Source organism: Garra rufa, chromosome 14, assembly GCF_049309525.1.
Source record: "Garra rufa chromosome 14, GarRuf1.0, whole genome shotgun sequence".
Taxonomy (NCBI): domain Eukaryota; kingdom Metazoa; phylum Chordata; class Actinopteri; order Cypriniformes; family Cyprinidae; genus Garra; species Garra rufa.
This window is the reverse complement of record NC_133374.1, coordinates 34,888,673-34,906,930: the sequence shown is the minus strand read 5'-3', so window position 1 is coordinate 34,906,930 and position 18,258 is coordinate 34,888,673.

Genomic DNA, 18,258 nt, shown 5'->3' with positions numbered 1-18,258 from the left:
TGACATTGGTTTTGAACAGGTCACTGCAGTTCTGACTTAAAATGTCTGTTGAGTGGAGGTATATTTTGCTGTAGACATCACTTTTATGAGCACATTTCAGGATTAATCAAAAACTCAGAATCAAATTCAGAGAAGCTGACAGAGAATGTTTATATTATGCATGTTCTCTTAACTCAGAATTAGATCCTTCTACAGTCAAACCAATAATTATTTAGACACCAAATATCATTTTTTATATATTTTTTTACTAGTGGGTGCAGGACACAATAGTTCATTTATGTAAGTGAGGATAGCAAAATAAAGTAAACTGTGACATATTATACCCAAAAAATCTTCATACAGTGGACTACCAGTAAAACTGATACACATTTGGTACCAAAAATTTGATTTGATACTTTGACCTGACCATGTTTTGGTACATACCTTTCTATCAAAGTTATTTGATATTATCAATTTGTTCTGACACAGTTTAACTTGTCACAGAGATCTTGACATATTTTATTTGTTTAATGAATAAACTGTGATAATGTGACAAATTTTGGTGTCTGAATAAATGTTGGTTTGACTGTATATCATTTCCACAAGTGCCATACAATTTTCAGCTTCAATTTGTTGTGTATGATAGTTTCTGGAAAACAATGAAATGATCTTTTTATGGATAACTTTAGCACAGTGATGGTGTGAGACAACAAAGGAAGTGAAAAACAAATGTACACAGGATAAATCGAGAAAGGATCAACAAAGAGACCATGCTGCACAAAGACAAACGTAAAAATAGGTGGCAGGCATAAATAATACAGAGATGGAACAATAAGAAGCGAGAGATTTAGAACGGAGGATGCTAAGAGAGAAGTGGATTTAGACAGAAACAACTGCAGTCTGAAAGAGATTGAAACAACACAGCTGCAGCTGCAAAATGGATTTTATTGGATCTGTTCCAAAACCAGTGAGCCGCCTCACTGCCTACTGCCATAGACAGCTGTCTATCATAACTAGAATGGAAACTCATAAGTGACCAGTCTGGAACAATTTGTAGGCAGCAACTGTATGTCATATAAATAGAGTTTACATTTTTATATGCATGTCTTCTGCTTTGTCTGCCATCTTTTGCATTTTGCAATGCATGCCAGTATTTGATTCTGCCTTGCAATTTAGCACGTTTTAGCACAATTTAACGTTTTAGAACAGCCTTTTTGTTGAGAGTGAGCCTGTGATGTCTTTAAATGCTAAAAGTGTGATTAGTAGTAATAGCTTTAATAAACTGGTACTGCACATGCCAATCAAAGGCAGTGTAGTATGCCACTCGTGCCTTACACACATGCACTTCCCCCACTCTGGCAGCTTGGCAGCAACACTATCACACGACACTGCGCTGTGGCCATGTTTGGCCTGCAACCCTGCCCACACATGCAGAGCGGAACCACAGTGTGCAGTGGGCACGCCAAGACCCGGGTCACTCCACGTCACCATCTCCAAAGCCCTGAGCCCTCAATATAGTCACAGTGACAGCCGTGGCAGAGAGGACACACAGGCTCCCCTGACAAGACTATCCCTCCCAGTCTAACACACACACACACACAGTTATGTAATCCTGCCACATGCAGCCTGCACTTTTTAAGCCGGTCTTGACTCCTGGCTTGGTTCAGTATTCTGTGTTCTTCTGACAGTATTTACTTACATAGTCTAAAAACGACTAGTTTACCCCACAAAGACTGAAAATTATGTGAAAAATAGAACAATTTGCTACATAAAATAATATGCTACATAACTGTTAATATAAACATACGGTAAGAACGCGGTACCATTTAAAACTCTATAGATTTAAAGAAATTAAATGGTCTTTTATTTATTGTTTTTCAATATTCTATAGGGCGGATTCATGTAAAGTGGGCCGTAAGTTAAAGTGGACCACTTAATCTTGATTGTACTGTGGTTAATGGGCTTACATTTTCAGAGCATAGCTAATTCTTCAATTGCTCAAATAGTTTAGTTTGATGAAATATGATCCTGCATTGCAAAAAATGCTTTTCTTACTTAGATTTTTTGTCTTGTTTCTAGCCAAAATATCTAAAAAATCTTAAATCAAGAAGGACAAGTAAAAATTATTTTCTTGTTTTCAGAAAAAACTAAAAATTAAGTGAGTTTTTGCTTAGAACAAAAAAAATAATCTGCCAGTGGGGTCAGCAAAAATATCTTATTTCAAACAGAAAACAAGATTATTTTTCTTATTATTTTTCTGAAAACAAGACAATAATTTTTACTCGTCTAGAAAATCCTTCTTGATTTAAGAATTTTTAGATATCTTGGCTGGAAACAAGACAAAAAATCTAAGTAAGAAAAGCATTTTTTGCAGTGTGGCCATTGTGGGTACCCCTTGAAAGACATTCAGATTTTCATTTCTAACTTACAAGGTTGATCACGAAATGAAACCAAATGTGATTGTGACAATACTTGTGTTATTTTTACTGCAGCTTAAAAAATGTAGATGCAGAGTATAAAACTTTAAAATATGGTTCATTTAAAGTGTTTAGAGAAAACAGACAGAAACAATGTTTTATTATATTTAAAAAAAAAATCTTTATTTATCTTGTTCTTAATTTTGGCACTGCTTAATGTTTTAAAGTTATTTTAAATACTTTTTAGTGTACCTTATGCAAAAAATATAACTTTGTTAAATGGCATTTAATTTAAACTGTAATACGTTTTCATATCATTACATTCAGTTTGCAATTAATTTTGAAGTATATAATTTCCATTTCCTCTTCTTGCTAAAGTGTTCTTGTTTTTCACAAGAGTAGACACCTATTAATTGTATTTAGGAGTGTTTTCAATATAGTGTTTATTATTTATTTATTTTTAAGTTAACTGCTTTAGTAGTATTTTTAAATTATACTTTACCTTAACCAAATACAGTGGCATTAAGAACCACGGGTTCCCAAACTTTTGAAGGGGGTTATTTTAATAATTTCAGCTATTTTTTGTCTTGTGGACTATATGTAAACATCTTTTATATAAAATATCTTACTCAGGACAGTAATAAATAAAAAAATAACATGCATTTTGTATGGTCTCTCTTATTTTGTTAAAATGATTCACATTTTCACAGATTCTACAAGGGGTTCCCAAACTTTCGTGTGCCACTGTAAATGTGTCCCATTTACTCACATCACATTTAAAGCATCAACTTTTCAGATTTCAGATTTAGTCATTATAATATTTAGCAGTTTTAGTGTACAGTTTCCTGAAATTAGCGCAATTTAATTTTGAACATTGTGCAATAATCTTTATGTTGACTGTAAATGCAGTGATGCTAAATTACTAACTTAAATGACACAAAATAACAAACATACATAACCAGGCCAGTATACTAAATATCCTTAATAAGCTTTTAATGAAGCAATGCAAACTTCCTTCATTACTAATTCTACAGTGGAATTTTCGAATTTGTAATGGAGGCTTGGGCTCAACTGTTAAACTGTCAAACTTCCGTTGTTGTTTTTTATGTATTTACACACTTTGACACCCGTCAAACTGCTGTATAACTCGTAGTTGTGAGATATGGCTATATACAGTATATCGGTACGCTATAGTAAGTGAACAGCATTTTTAGGAACATTCTGCTTTTTTCAGCTGTCACACTACATTAAAAAAAAAAAAAAATTACCACGTATAAAAGAATTCTCTATGTAAGAGAATATGTGTGACCTTGACTGTATTTAACTCAGATAGTCATGACCATATGTTGAGCGTCAACTGTAATCCTTTCCCATTGAAGTTATTCTCTCAAGAGGACCAACAACAGTTGAGACAAGGACAAAATGTCCTGTGTGAACATAGCCTAGGAGCTTTTCAGTTCACCTGTCACATCATTCATACTTGCTTAAAAATCTAACCAATGAACACTGACACCAATAGGATCTAAAGTGAACGTGACTTTTATTAGTTTAAACGGATATTTTAAAAGAGCACAGCTGTAAAACTTTTTGAGCAATGTTGTTGTCAACAGGTAACCAGATGAAACACGGGGCCAATGACTGATCTAAATTATCCAGACAGAAATTTATACCCACCCATTCTCAATGGGAATGTGCCCAAGCAACATTGATCAAAAAAGTTGCCCGGCAAAAATTTTCTAAAAGTTGCCCCGTGTGTTTCTTTTTATCTAAGCATTTAAACTGTGTAGCGGATGGACCAATCAGACATAGTTATTTGTTACATTTAACAAATTATCTTTAAAACCAATAAGCCAACTATAGGTTGGCGTTCTGGAAACAACCCCCGAAATGCACCAACAGGCCAAAGGGCTCAGTTGCCAGGGCAACTAGCTGATAACACCAGTTTTACGATGCAAAGGAATGCAGGTAGACCAACAAAAATGAAAGACATTTGGCCTGTTGACATGGACTCTTCCCTAATTCATAAGAAAAACCTTCCTATGAATGAACACACACACAGCCTCAAATCATTGTGTGTATTATTGCGGTTTATGTATCTTGCCTTGTGTAAGGTCTTTATGCATGTGTTAAGATATATATTATATATATATATATATATATATATATATATATATATATATATATATATATTTTTTTTTTTTTTTTTATGTAGATATATTATGTATGTGTCATGTTTGGTGTCTCTGAATTCAAATTTTGATGATCTAAAAGATTATGCAAATTTATGTTGATACACATGTAACATATTACAGTTTCAAGAATCTGTAATAGTATTGCAGGAATACTCAATCCTGGTACACATGCAAATTGCCTTGCTTTCAGACAAAGAGTCATAAAGTTTACATTATCTCCAAATCTCCCGCTTGGAATTCAGCCTCTCTCGTTGGTCAAGTCCACTTTGAGAGGTGTGACTCTTCCTAGAATATAAAAGGACTCACACACAGTTCCGACCCAGGTTCTTCTGAAAATCTAGATTGCAGCTGGTGTGGAGGGCCTCCACTGAGCCCATACCCCAGGGCCCAGGAGGGGGCCTCAACATATAGAGCTGCGTGGACCCCGCAGAGTCAGACTAACAGCACTGGAGTTCATTTTCACCCAACCATGGAACTTATCATCATGAGAATGACCACGATCAGACATCTCTCTGTCTTCACTCCTGGCCGTCTCTGGATCCCCAGCTCTGAAGTGCGGCCTGCAGTTCCTCAGAACTGCTTACACAGGAGAGAGACCTCTCCTAACCTCAACAGAGTCAAGAACAACCTTGGAGTTTCAAGAAATTGCAACTCCGGCCATCAAATGGAACCATCCAGGACTTCTCCAGAGGCTCCACGAGACTCTCGGTCGAATGCAAGTATCGTTTCTTCCACTAAACAGAGGTTATGTGTAAGCTATCACATGCCGCGCTTTGCGTTAGAAACTGATGGTTCTTTCAGATGGTCCGCTCAGCCTCACCCCCCCTTTTCCTGTACTGTTCTAGCCATCCTCCTAACCTACCCTGTATGAGTGATTGTATGTTTGTTTGTTTAGATTAGTTATATGTTAGTCGTTAGTTAATAAAACTCTTGTGCACAAATGACATGAGTCTCTGATTCTGCCTTGCAAATTAATGTCCCTTTACGATTTCCGATCAAGCTACAGGCTCTAATGCATTAATACTGTAGGAATGTTATTTTTCTGTGGCCAAGAAAATATCATTGCTTGGAGTTGATATGAAATTACCCTGAATGTTCGCTAGACGAACAGATTAATTGATGGCGATTTAATTCCGCTACAGTTACTACTGGCGGCTGATATAAATAATTGTAATTAATAAAAATGAATTGTAATTATTTATATACATTTCCCTTTTGAGCTAAATTCGCTACAACTGGTTGTTTGTTACCTGAAGCAAGAAAATATCTTATAGACTTCACACTGACAGAGCCAGAACACCACCTAGAAACTACCTAGAACATCCTAGCAATCACCCTAGAACCACCATCAACAAACTAGCACTGTAGCAGTGAGATGTGCACAGAAAAAGCTGCATTCACATTTTCTTAAAGGGGTCCTATAATGCTTTTTCACTTTGTGAATTTTAGCCAGTATGTGGTGTTTGGGCATAAAAAACATCTACAATGTTACAAATCTCAAAGTCCACTACAAAGGGAGATATTTAGTTTTTTTAAATTCCTTTTCAAGAACTACAACGAACGGCTCCTTTGGACTACAACATTTGTTTTCCTGATGCTATGATGTCACAACACGGTCCATTAGAATATCATTCAAATAATTTGTTGGCGGGTGGGGAGGGATGGGAGGGGTGGGGCCAATCCTTAGCGATGTAGCATGGACAGCTGCTTCTGGGATGCTTTAGCGAGCTGCAAGGCGGCTCGTATAAACGCGAGCATTGACTAAAGTGTCTGCGAACTGCTCCGTTATCTGTGCTGGAGCCGCGCTGTTAACGTGTGCAGTACAGAGGGTGAAAACACATGCGGAGCCACGGAGCTACGATCTCTGTTCCCAAATCGCAACAAAATAAGGGAGTCACCACACACCACAGCCAGTTATTACTTGAATTTATTCTGATATAAAGTATATCAATATAAAAAGTGAGTATAAATAGTAGTCAGCCTATCGGCCGGTAAACGTGTAACAATTATGACAACAGTCCAACCAAACACGGTCTGTAAAATCACCAGAAGCGACAGCCCCCGCAGAGAAAGCTGGCCCAACGGCGGCGGTGATCTCCCGAATTCCTCACATCTCGTTCGTTCTCCGGTAGCCTCGAGTAATCCAGAGCAACCAACGACGACCAAAGCTCAGCTAACGCTCTCCCTTCGCCATCTCTGTCCCAGTCTTTTCAAAGTGCTCTGATTGGATTCAGGTGTGTACCCGCTCCCTTCAGCCAATCACCTGCAACTCCCAAATCACCAGTTATTCACTGGAACCGTCACACACCCCTCTTTGAAAAAGATCCGTTCCAAACCGGATCAAAAAACAAAAACAAAAAAACAAACACCACCACCACAACAACCTTAGAAATTATGCATCTATACACATCATTACACAACCTCTGACCCCAGTACCACATGATTTTCACAATTCTCTCCATTCTGCCCCCCTCGCCACCAGCAATCTGGATCCTGAAAGCAAATTAAGGTGACAAAAAAAGAACAGAAAATGGAAAACAACTGTACAACCGTTGTACTCAATTGGTCAGATCAGGAACATGAGACAATGCGTCTGCCACTACGTTGTCTGATCCTTTAATGTGTTTAACAATCAAATTATAAGGCTGTAAAAAGAGAATCCAACGCATTAAGCACTGACTTGGTGACTGTAAAGAATGCAAAAAAGTTAGAGGATTGTGATCAGAATACACCTCTACGGGCATTCCTCCCCCCACATACACATCAAAAAACTGAAGTGCCCAAATTAAAGACAGAGCCTCTTTCTCAATTACCGAATAATTTTTCTGATAAGTATTGAACTTACGAGAAAAGAAACTTACTGGGTAGTCCAATCCACCTTCCCCTGTCTGTAACAGAACTGCTCCAGCACCGACCTGGCTGGCATCCACTTGTAATTTAAATGGCATATCCAGTCTCGGTGCAGCTAGAACAGGAGCAGTCATCAACAATAGTTTAACATTTTCAAAGGCTCTCTGACAATTTTCACTCAAATCAAATTTCACTGAGCTCTTAAGCAAATCAGTCAACGGAGAAACCACAGTCAAGAAATTAGAGCAGAAGCTCCGAGAATAACCAACCATCCCCAGAAAGCGCATAAGTTCTTTCTTGGTGGATGGAGAAGGAAACTGCTGAATGGCTAATACTTTGGCCTGAACCAGACGCACTTTACCTTGGCCAACCACTTTTCCCAAATAGCTTATGGTAGCCTTAGCAAACTCGCATTTAGCCAAATTAACAGTAAGACACGCCTCTGCCAAGCGAGTTAACAGAGCTTGCAGACAAACTAAATGTTGTTCCCAGGTTTCACTAAAAACAATTACGTCATACAAATACACTGCACACCCCTCCAGCCCAAATACCACTCGGTTCATCAATCTCTGGAAGGTGGCAGGAGCATTTCGTAAACCAAAACTCATAACGGAGTATGAGTATAATCCAGATGATGTAATGAATGAGGTTACTTCTCTAGCTCTAGGAGTTAATGGCACTTGCCAATATCCCTTAAGAAGGTCTATCTTAGTCACAAAGTTAGCCGTACCCACCTGATCTACACAATCCTCCACTCGAGGAAGTGGAAAAGCATCGGGCTTAGTGATGGCGTTTAGCTTGCGATAGTCAGTGCAAAATCTATAAGCTGAATCCGATTTCCTTACTAACAAGCAAGGTGAAGCCCAACTTGAGCATGACGGCACAGCAATTCCGTTCTCAAGCATATATTGAATTTCAAATTCCAACGCTTTCCTCTTACTGACTGGTGCCCTATAAAACCGTTGACAAATAGGTTGTGCATCTCCCACGTCAACATCATGCTGCATCAGGTGAGTACGTGTGGGTACATCTGAAAACAAGCCCGGAAACTCCATTAACAACTGAGTTAAGTATTTGTTTTGCACCTCCGTCAAATGTGAAAACAGAGCATCCAACTTCTGAAGCGTCTCTGAATTCTTCAATTGAGGAAGCAACACACAATCTTCAGGAACAACTATGTCCTCATTAACAACCATATCCTCTCCTCCCCCAACAGAGAATTGATGAGACTCAAAAGAAGCAGCAGCAACCAGGGCAACTGGTTGACCTTCAGAATTTCGAGAACGATAAGCTTTAATCAAATTTACATGGAAACACTGCTTAGATTTTTGCACATTACCTGATGTCGCAACTTGATAATTTTCATCAGACAACTTCCGAAGAACAGTATAGGGCCCAGTAAACAGCACAAAACGAAGATCCAGAGGACGGTAACAAAATCAACACCTGATCGCCTGGTGTAAAGACACGATTCTCAGCATGCTTATCAAAGTGTTTCTTCATCTTCTCTTGTGCAACAGCAAGATTTTTCTGTGCACTCAGTCCAGCCAACAATAAACGTCTACGAAAACCATTCACATAATCTACCAAATTATGCGGAGGATCTCCCTCACCTAATCCTTCACGCAAAACAGAAAGAGGTCCACGTACACGATGGCTAAACCCCAAACTCTCTTGCCATACTCCCCTAGCAGCAAGTAATAGCCAGGGTAAACCCTCCTCCCAGTCACGGTTTAGTTCCACACAGTAAGCATGCAAAAGTGACTTCAAAGTCTGGTGAAAGCGCTCAAGCAATCCCTGACTTTGAGGCTGGTAAACGGACGACTGATTATGTTGCACTTTGAGCACCTTCAAAATCTCAGCAAACATTTGTGATGTAAAGTTAGTACCAATGTCACTCTGGATAATTTTAGGTATCCCAAAAATAGATATAAACTGAGTTAAAGCTTTTACAACCGCTTTCGTGGTAATTTTTCGAATGGCATAGGCTGCTGGATAGTGAGTTGCCTGGCACATTACGGTCAACAAATATGCACTCCCTGATTTAGATGGAGGCAGAGGTCCCACACAATCAATTATCAGATGTTCAAACGGTTTGCTTATAAAAGCTATGGGATTCAGAGGCACTGGTTTCAACGACTGATTTAGCTTTCCAGTTACCTGGCAAATGTGACATGTTCTAATAAAAGCTGAAATGTCCTTTTTCAAACGGGGCCAATAAAATTGTCATAAAATTTGGTCATAGGTCTTCTTTACTCCGAAATGTCCAGCAATTTGACCATGTGCCTGATGCAGTACTACGTCTCTGAATTGCTTCGGTACCACTACTTGAATTATACACTCATCCAACAAATCCTTCTTACAGGGAACATACTTCCTTAGAAGCATCTCATCCTGGATGAAACATCCACTAACAGCACTTCTTACCTCCTGAGAAGAAATAGCAGTATCAAACAACTTCTGCAACTAAGGGTCTTTCTGCTGCGCGTCTACCAACTCCCTATAAGAAATGGGTGAAAGGGTAGACAAACCAGGCACAACATATTTTGACATCTCTTTTTTCTCAGATGACATCTCCCGACTTCTTGCACGCGTCACAGCACAAGCCGTAAAAACTTCAGGGAAATTTTTATGCAGAACGTCTGAGTTCTCCATGACCGGAATAGGCACTACCTCAGGAGGTGGAATCACATTTCGCCATACCCTACCTAAATTACTGCCCAAGATAACATCAACCCCATCAACTGGCAAGGCCGGACGAACTCCCATGGATACTTCTCCACAGATCAGATCAGAAGTCAGATGTACTCTATGCAGGGGAACAGAAAGAGTATTTAATCCAATTCCTCTAATCATAACATTCCTTCCTTCACTTGTCACTTCAGAAAAAGGCAAAACAGATTCAAGAATGAAGGTTTCTGATGAGCCGGTATTTCTCAAGATTTTAACTGATATTTTACTCTCAGAGTTTGGTAAAGACACCCAGCCTTCTGTAATAAATGGTACAAAGTTCTTCATGGTTACCACTTTGGACTCACTCACTTCACCTTCAACCTCGATGGAAATACCCTGATTAAGGGCATTGGAAATTCCAGTAACATTAGTCACTAATACAGGTTTAACATCATTAGTTTGTGATCTCCTTTTCCCAGACTTCCATTTTGCTGCTAGAACCGGACACTTATTTTTCCAATGTCCTAGATTAAAACAGTAATTGCACACCAAGTCTCTGTCAGTCCTCCCCCGACCAATATTGTCGGCTTTTGAAAAAGTTTGTTCAATTTTCCTTACTTTCTGAACTCTGACACACACACACACACACACACACAGACCTGCACCAGTCACTTTGTGCAGTATTGGTCTGCCAACTACCTCACCTACTCATAGACAGTTACAAGACTGCTCTGACACTTTTACACATTACAAGCTCTGTTGCACTATATTGTTACATGTTTACATGGTTTGCACTCTCTACCATGTGCCCTTACTTGTATATTGTATTTTTCATTTTATATATTATGTTTATTTGTATTTATTCATTTTTTTTTTAATTCTACCTTTGTATTTAATGTTACTGTTTGTATTTAATGTTACTGTTTGTATTTAATGTTACTGTTTGTATTTAATGTTACTTGTATGCACCATGGGTCTGAGAGTAACGCAATTTCAATTCTCTGTATGTCCTGTACATGTGGCAGAATTAACAATAAAGTTGACTTTGACTTTGACTTTGACTCATCTGCCAAAACTGCAGCTTCCATTGCGTCTTTTGGCTTCTTTTCGTTTATATATGTACCAATGTATTCGGGCACAATATTTTTAAATTGTTCTAAAATGATAAGATCACACAACTTTTCAAAATCATCTACAGCAGACGCAACGCACCAGCGATCAAAATAAGAAACCAGATCTCTTACCACCTCAGAGTGTGTTTGGCAATCACTCTTTCTCCAGCTTCGAAATCGCTGTCGATAGGCTTCAGGAACCAATTCGTAGGCCTTCAGAATAGTTATTTTTACTTTGTCATAATCTTTTCTGTCCTCCATCGTGAGTGCTGCATACGCTTCCTGTGCCTTGCCTGTGATCACTGTTTGAAGCATGACAATTCGGATAGACATCGGCCAATTCCTTTCCTCGGACATAGTCCCAAACAAGGAAAAAAAAACATCTGGGTCATGTTCAATAAATTTGGGAAGAAGTCTTAAATTACTGGCCAAGTCAAACCCTCCAGATGGACTTAAACCTCTCTATCCAGCATCTGAAACAATTCCCTTACCAATCTCAACCGCTCCACCTGCAGCTCATGATCTCTTGCCAACTGCTCAGCCTCTAGTTTTTTCTGTTCAAACTCGCATTGTCTGAGCATATTTTCGTTTCTGATTTTTTCAATCTCCAGTTCATAACATTTAGTTTCTTTAATCATATCTTTATCATGAAGCTGCTGCATCTGTAAAAGCTCTTTTCTTTGTTCGAAAGATAAACCAGAGAAAATATCTAATGAACCTTTTACACCAATGTTGCGTTTTCCCTCTGGAGTGGCCATCATAAGGCCATTTTCACATAACCAATTTTGCACAACAGAACGCAGTTCCCTTTTCCGTAATTTCCTATCCACATCACCAATTTTAAAATGACCTACAAGTTCCCATAATTGTTGTTTAACAAAAGAATTTAATACATCTTCTGATGGATCTTTAATAAATTTTTCTATAGACGCCATTCTGTTTTCATAAAATGTTACTAAATACAAAGCAAGTGCATTTATCTCCTTTTCGGAACACAAAACAGGTGAAACAATTATTCACTTTCCCCCTTCTAAACTGCCTACCAACCCACTAAGCTAGCCTATGCCTAATCTTCATGTAGCTTTCAAGAGCAAAGCGACATGAAACACCAAAATACCGATGGTTTAGAATTGAACAAACAGCTCAATCCGCAACCACGGTGGTGTACTTCGCCCAAAAGCCTGCACAAAAATAAAAAAGGCAAAATAACAAATCAACGCTAAGCATTGCTAATTCCTATCCAGGAGAAAATAAACAATGTGTCACCCGCAAAAAGAATACAGTAAATGCACTTACTGTACCTTTAATGAGGACTACCTTTGAACTCATGAGGAAGTTTAAACACGCAATATCTATGTGCGTCTCTCAAAACAGCGTGCATACCAAATGCGCATTCTTTACATACGTTTACTTCAATCAAATCGACATCATACCAAATTGTAATCAAACAAATTTCATCCTGTTATAATGCAATTTGACTTTAGGACGAGCCCCCATTTGTTACGATCTCTGTTCCCAAATCGCAACAAAATAAGGGAGTCACCACACACCACAGCCAGTTATTACTTGAATTTATTCTGATATAAAGTATATCAATATAAAAAGTGAGTATAAATAGTAGTCAACCTATCGGCCGACCAAACACGGTCTGTAAAATCACCAGAAGCGACAGCCCCCGCAGAGAAAGCTGGCCCAACGGCGGCGGTGATCTCCCGAATTCCTCACATCTCGTTCGTTCTCTGGTAGCCTCGAGTAATCCAGAGCAACCAACGACGACCAAAGCTCAGCTAACGCTCTCCCTTCGCCAACTCTGTACCAGTCTTTTCAAAGTGCTCTGATTGGATTCAGGAGTGTACCCGCTCCCATCAGCCAATCACCTGCAACTCCGAAATCACCAGTTATTCACTGGAACCGTCACACTGATGTAAACACAAGCATTGACCAGAGTGACAATCATCGGTTGCTGCGTCGGAGCCGCGCCGTAAACGTGTGCAGTGTGTGGTAAGAGATTTATTCATCATACAGTGTAGATAGCTTCACTAGCCTTATGCTGGAGCTGGTTTCGGGCATGTAAATAATTAAATACATTAGCACAATAATGATAATATCATGTATCGGCGATCTCACAGGCTGACGATAGGACCAACACTACTGTAGCGTATTATTTACTCACCCTCCATGTATCCTAAGTGTATATATGACTTCCTTCTTTCAGACGAATGCAATCTGAGTTATATTAAAAATTATCCTGGCACTCCCAAGCTTTAGAACAGCATAGACTGAACAGCATAGACAAGTGTTTCTCTCCATCAGTCCAAAACAAGTCGATTTATAATAAAAAAAGTGCCTCACATCAGTAAAAGCCTCCTTTAGCAATCAGATGTGTTTTGAGAAAAATATCCATATTTAAAATGGAAGAATCACATAGTTTGCACAGTTGTACACGGGACTTACTGCTTTGGAAAGGGGCGTGGCAGGACTGAAATGCCTGAAAAGCTGTTCGCTAATTGCAACACAGTGGGATGCTAACCAATCACAACACATTTCATTTTTCGGAAGGCGGACCTTCATCAAACCTGAACTAATTGAGCCATTTGTGCCAGCCTGGGGAGAAAGCTATTGTAATAATGTAAATTATGTGGAAAAATAATGCGTTTTTTGAACCGCCAAGCATGAGAGCATGTTCTAGTACAACCCCAAAACAAAATAAAGAGCATAATAGGACCCCTTTAACAAAATGTAAATCGTGTTTTTTACCATAACTCAATGTTGTCAACCAATATGTGCTCAAAAGTTCAAGATCAACACTTGTTTAGATTTCGCTACTCAACACAGAAATAATTAGACAAAAAACATGTAATTTAACATTACCTATATTGGACAGAAAGAGTAATTGCACAGTTAAATAAACATGACTTTTGTGTAGACACACAACAAAGCCAAACTTATAATCACAGATGGTTTCAACTTCAACTGTTGTTATGATTATCATCTTATTGCACCACTGAAAAATTCCAGAGTTATCTATGTACAGATTTATTGTTGAACTAATTTAGTGACAAGCTCAACATTTGCCTTTAGAGAAAGTGCATGAAAACTTTCCATGACGACAGACATCAGACTCTGACATTTATTGCTGTTCATTTAAAGTTTGCAGCAATGACAGCCCTCATAATCAGGCCACAGGAGAGACTTTTTTCATTCACAATGTTTACAGTAGACTCATCATATGGACACATGGAAGGTAAGGAGTGCAATTTTTTAAAGAATATTTTCTCCTATCCCAGTTTAAGTAAACTATTTATAGGTTGACCTCCTGAAGAGCATAAACACAGTGGCCCTCTGGTTCTTTCCAAACATTGCTCTGTTTGTTTCAGCAGTCTGACATGTCAACTTCTGGCACGTTGAAACGTTACTAACTTGACTACGTTGTTCAGTGGTGTGATGTTTTTATAGTTGTTTTTATAACAGGACAGCATTTCTAGGAGCATTCTACTTTTTTCAGCAGTTACACTACATCAAAAGATTTTGAGCACCAAATGGATTTACTGGTACAGATTGTGCGGTTATTTGGATAAGGATATTTGTACTTAAGGAAAAGAGATACATTTAGCAAACAGAGATTTTTTACACATTAACCAGAAACGGAATGTTATTATACACTCTTAAAAATAAAGGTGCTTTGAAAGGTTCTTCACAGTGATGCCATAGAAGTTTTTTTAAAGAACCATCTCTTTCTTACCTTTTTATAATCTGAAGAACCTTCTTTCACCACACAGAACCTTTTGTAAAACAGAATGGTTCTTTAGATGTTAAGATTCTTTATGGAACCATTTAGACAAAAAAAGGTTCTTCTATTCGATTGTGAAGCACCTTTTTTTAAGAGTGTATTTCAAAGTATTTTCAAGGTACTGAATTGCATTGTATTAAAATATGAAGCATGTGTGCATATTTATTTATTGAACATTTAGTGCATATTATTATTTGGATAATCTTGGGTTGGAAATAGTTCTAGTGTAAAAAAAAAACTGTGAACTGGAATAAATCACTGGCATATCACATGGTGATCTAAAAGTCTGCATGCATATTCAAATGTGTGTGTAAATTAATAAAGACCCTGAATAATCATATGTAGATTTTATATAAATACTGCATTGTTGGATGGATTTCAAGCTAAAAAAAAAATATATATATATTAGGTGTCACACCCTCAGCACGTTCCCTCAGTCCCAATCACTGCACCACGCCCATCACCAGAGCTCTATCACCGTCACCTGCACCCGTAATCACCACTCCCTTTAAATACTCTCCCAGACATTCACTCAGCGGCTGGTATCGAAGTTGCATAGATGTCTCTCTGTGGATCTTCTCCCCTTCCTGTTGTCTCTCCTGTGCTCCTCGTGGATTGCTCCGATGTTCTCCTGTGAAACACGTTAACCGTGTCAAAGGGAAGTGACTGTTGCTATCGCTACGATACTTATGAACTTGAACTCACCTGTTGTGTTGTGTTTGAAGATTTGACTACAGAGAACCTTATTCACCTGTTTGCACGTGTGTTGAACTGTGCACGTTTGTTAATAAATATCCTGAAAGATACTCACCTTCTTCCTTTGTGTGTGGTCGTGACAGGATACCAGCCCCGCAAAAAATTATCTCTTCAGCTCACTCATGGAGGCGAACGCAGCATTCAGAGGTGTCTCTCCCGAATCATTAAAACTGTCGGACGCTGAGGACAGGCTATGGAGCCTACGGCAAGGTGGGCGAACATTGGAGTGGTATGTGGAGGAATTCCTTGAGCTCTCCCATCGGGTAAGCTGGCCCGACTTGCTGTGGTGTTTCGTATGGGATTGGATGAGGAAACAATCCGATGCAACTCCCCCATATGTGATTTTTCCTTGATTGAACTAATCAACCTCACTCTTTATATAAATGGCTCTAGTATCGAGGTTAAAGAAATAAAGAGTGATGGTAAGTTTCCTCATCCAACCCACTACGAAACCCAGCCCGTCTTGCCGGCTTACCCCTCGCCTGGAGCCCTCACATACCAAACCAATAGCTTCTCCCACCTTGCCAGCCCGGAACTCGCGGCCAGCCCTCCAACGTTATTGCCAATTCTGATGGCCAACGTGCTCGACCCACCGTTGAGGTCAGTACGGGCGGCCATGCTAGCTCACAAAATGGCCGACGTTCCGGTTTCCCCTGCCAAAATGGCCGATGTTCCTCCAGTGACTGCGCCGCCAGAGCGCCCTCCAGTGACCGCGCCGCCAGAGCGCCCTCCAGTGACCGCGCCGCCAGAGCGCCCTCCAGTGACCGCGCCGCCAGAGCGCCCTCCAGTGACCGCGCCGCCAGAGCGCCCTCCAGTGACCGCGCCGCCAGAGCGCCCTCCAGTGACCGCGCCGCCAGAGCGCCCTCCAGTGACCGCTCGCCCGGAGCTAGCTCTTTCAGTGTCTCCGCTGGAGACGCCCAGCCCTCCTGAATCTCCGCTGGGGTCGTCCAGCCGTCCAGAGCCCGCTCCTCAAGAGCACCGTCCAGAGCCCGCTCCTCAAGAGCGCCGTCCAAAGCCCGCTCCTCAAGAGCACCGTCCAGAACCCGCTCCTCAAGAGCGCCGTCCAGAGCCCGCACCTCAAGAGCCCTCACTGGTTACGTCCAGTCCTCCAGAGCCTCCGCTGGTGCAGTCCAGCCTTCCAGAGCCTTCGCTGGTTCCGTCCAGCCGTCCTGAGCCTTCACTGGTTACCTCCAATCCTCCAGAGCCTCAGCTGGTCCCGTCCAGCCATCCAGAGCCTTCGCTGGTTCCGTCCAGCCGTCCTGAGCCTTCACTGGTTACGTCCAATCCACCAGAGTCTCCGCTGGTACAATCCAGCCTTCCAGAGCCTCAGCTGGTCCCGTCCAGCCATCCAGAGCCTCAGCTGGTCCCGTCCAGCGGTCCCGAGCCTCAGCTGGTCCCGTCCAGCCGTCCAGAGCCTCCGCTGGCCCAGCCCAGCCTTTCAGAGCCTAAACTGGTCCTGTCCAGCCTCTCAGAGCCCACTCCGCCAAACGGTCCTGCCAAACCCCTGAATTCCCCCAAGAAAATTTTGGGGGGGCGCCATATATTCCAGGCCAACGTGACCGGGCCGAGGAATGAGGCCAAGGCCACGGGGGCTATCCGGCCATGGCCGCCTGACCTACCAAGACCACCTGAACTGCCTATCCGGCCATGGCCGCCTGACCTACCAAGACCACCTGAACTGCCTATCCGGCCATGGCCGCCTGACCTACCAAGACCACCTGAACTGCCTATCCGGCCATGGCCGCCTGACCTACCAAGACCACCTGAACTGCCTGTCCGGCCATGGCCGCCTGACCTACCAAGGCCGCTGGAACTGCCTGTCCGGCCGTGGCCGCCGGACCCGCCATGGCTTCCTGTTCCGCCCTGGAGGCCTTCCCAACCCAACAAGGTCCTGCCCCGGAACGGCCTCCAGGGCGCCCGCCCCCCCTCCCTGGTGTTTCCATCACGGCGCGAGACGCGCCTACCGGGAGGGGGAGATAATGTCACACCCTCAGCACGTTCCCTCAGTCCCAATCACTGCACCACGCCCATCACCAGAGCTCTATCACCGTCACCTGCACCCGTAATCACCACTCCCTTTAAATACTCTCCCAGACATTCACTCAGCGGCTGGTATCGAAGTTGCATAGATGTCTCTCTGTGGATCTTCTCCCCTTCCTGTTGTCTCTCCTGTGCTCCTCGTGGATTGCTCCGATGTTCTCCTGTGAAACACGTTAACCGTGTCAAAGGGAAGTGACTGTTGCTATCGCTACGATACTTATGAACTTGAACTCACCTGTTGTGTTGTGTTTGAAGATTCGACTACAGAGAACCTTATTCACCTGTTTGCACGTGTGTTGAACTGTGCACGTTTGTTAATAAATATCCTGAAAGATACTCACCTTCTTCCTTTGTGTGTGGTCGTGACATTAGGGCTGGGACACGATTAATCGCGATTAATCGCATCCAAAATAAAAGTTTATGTTAACATACTAAATGTGTGTTTACTG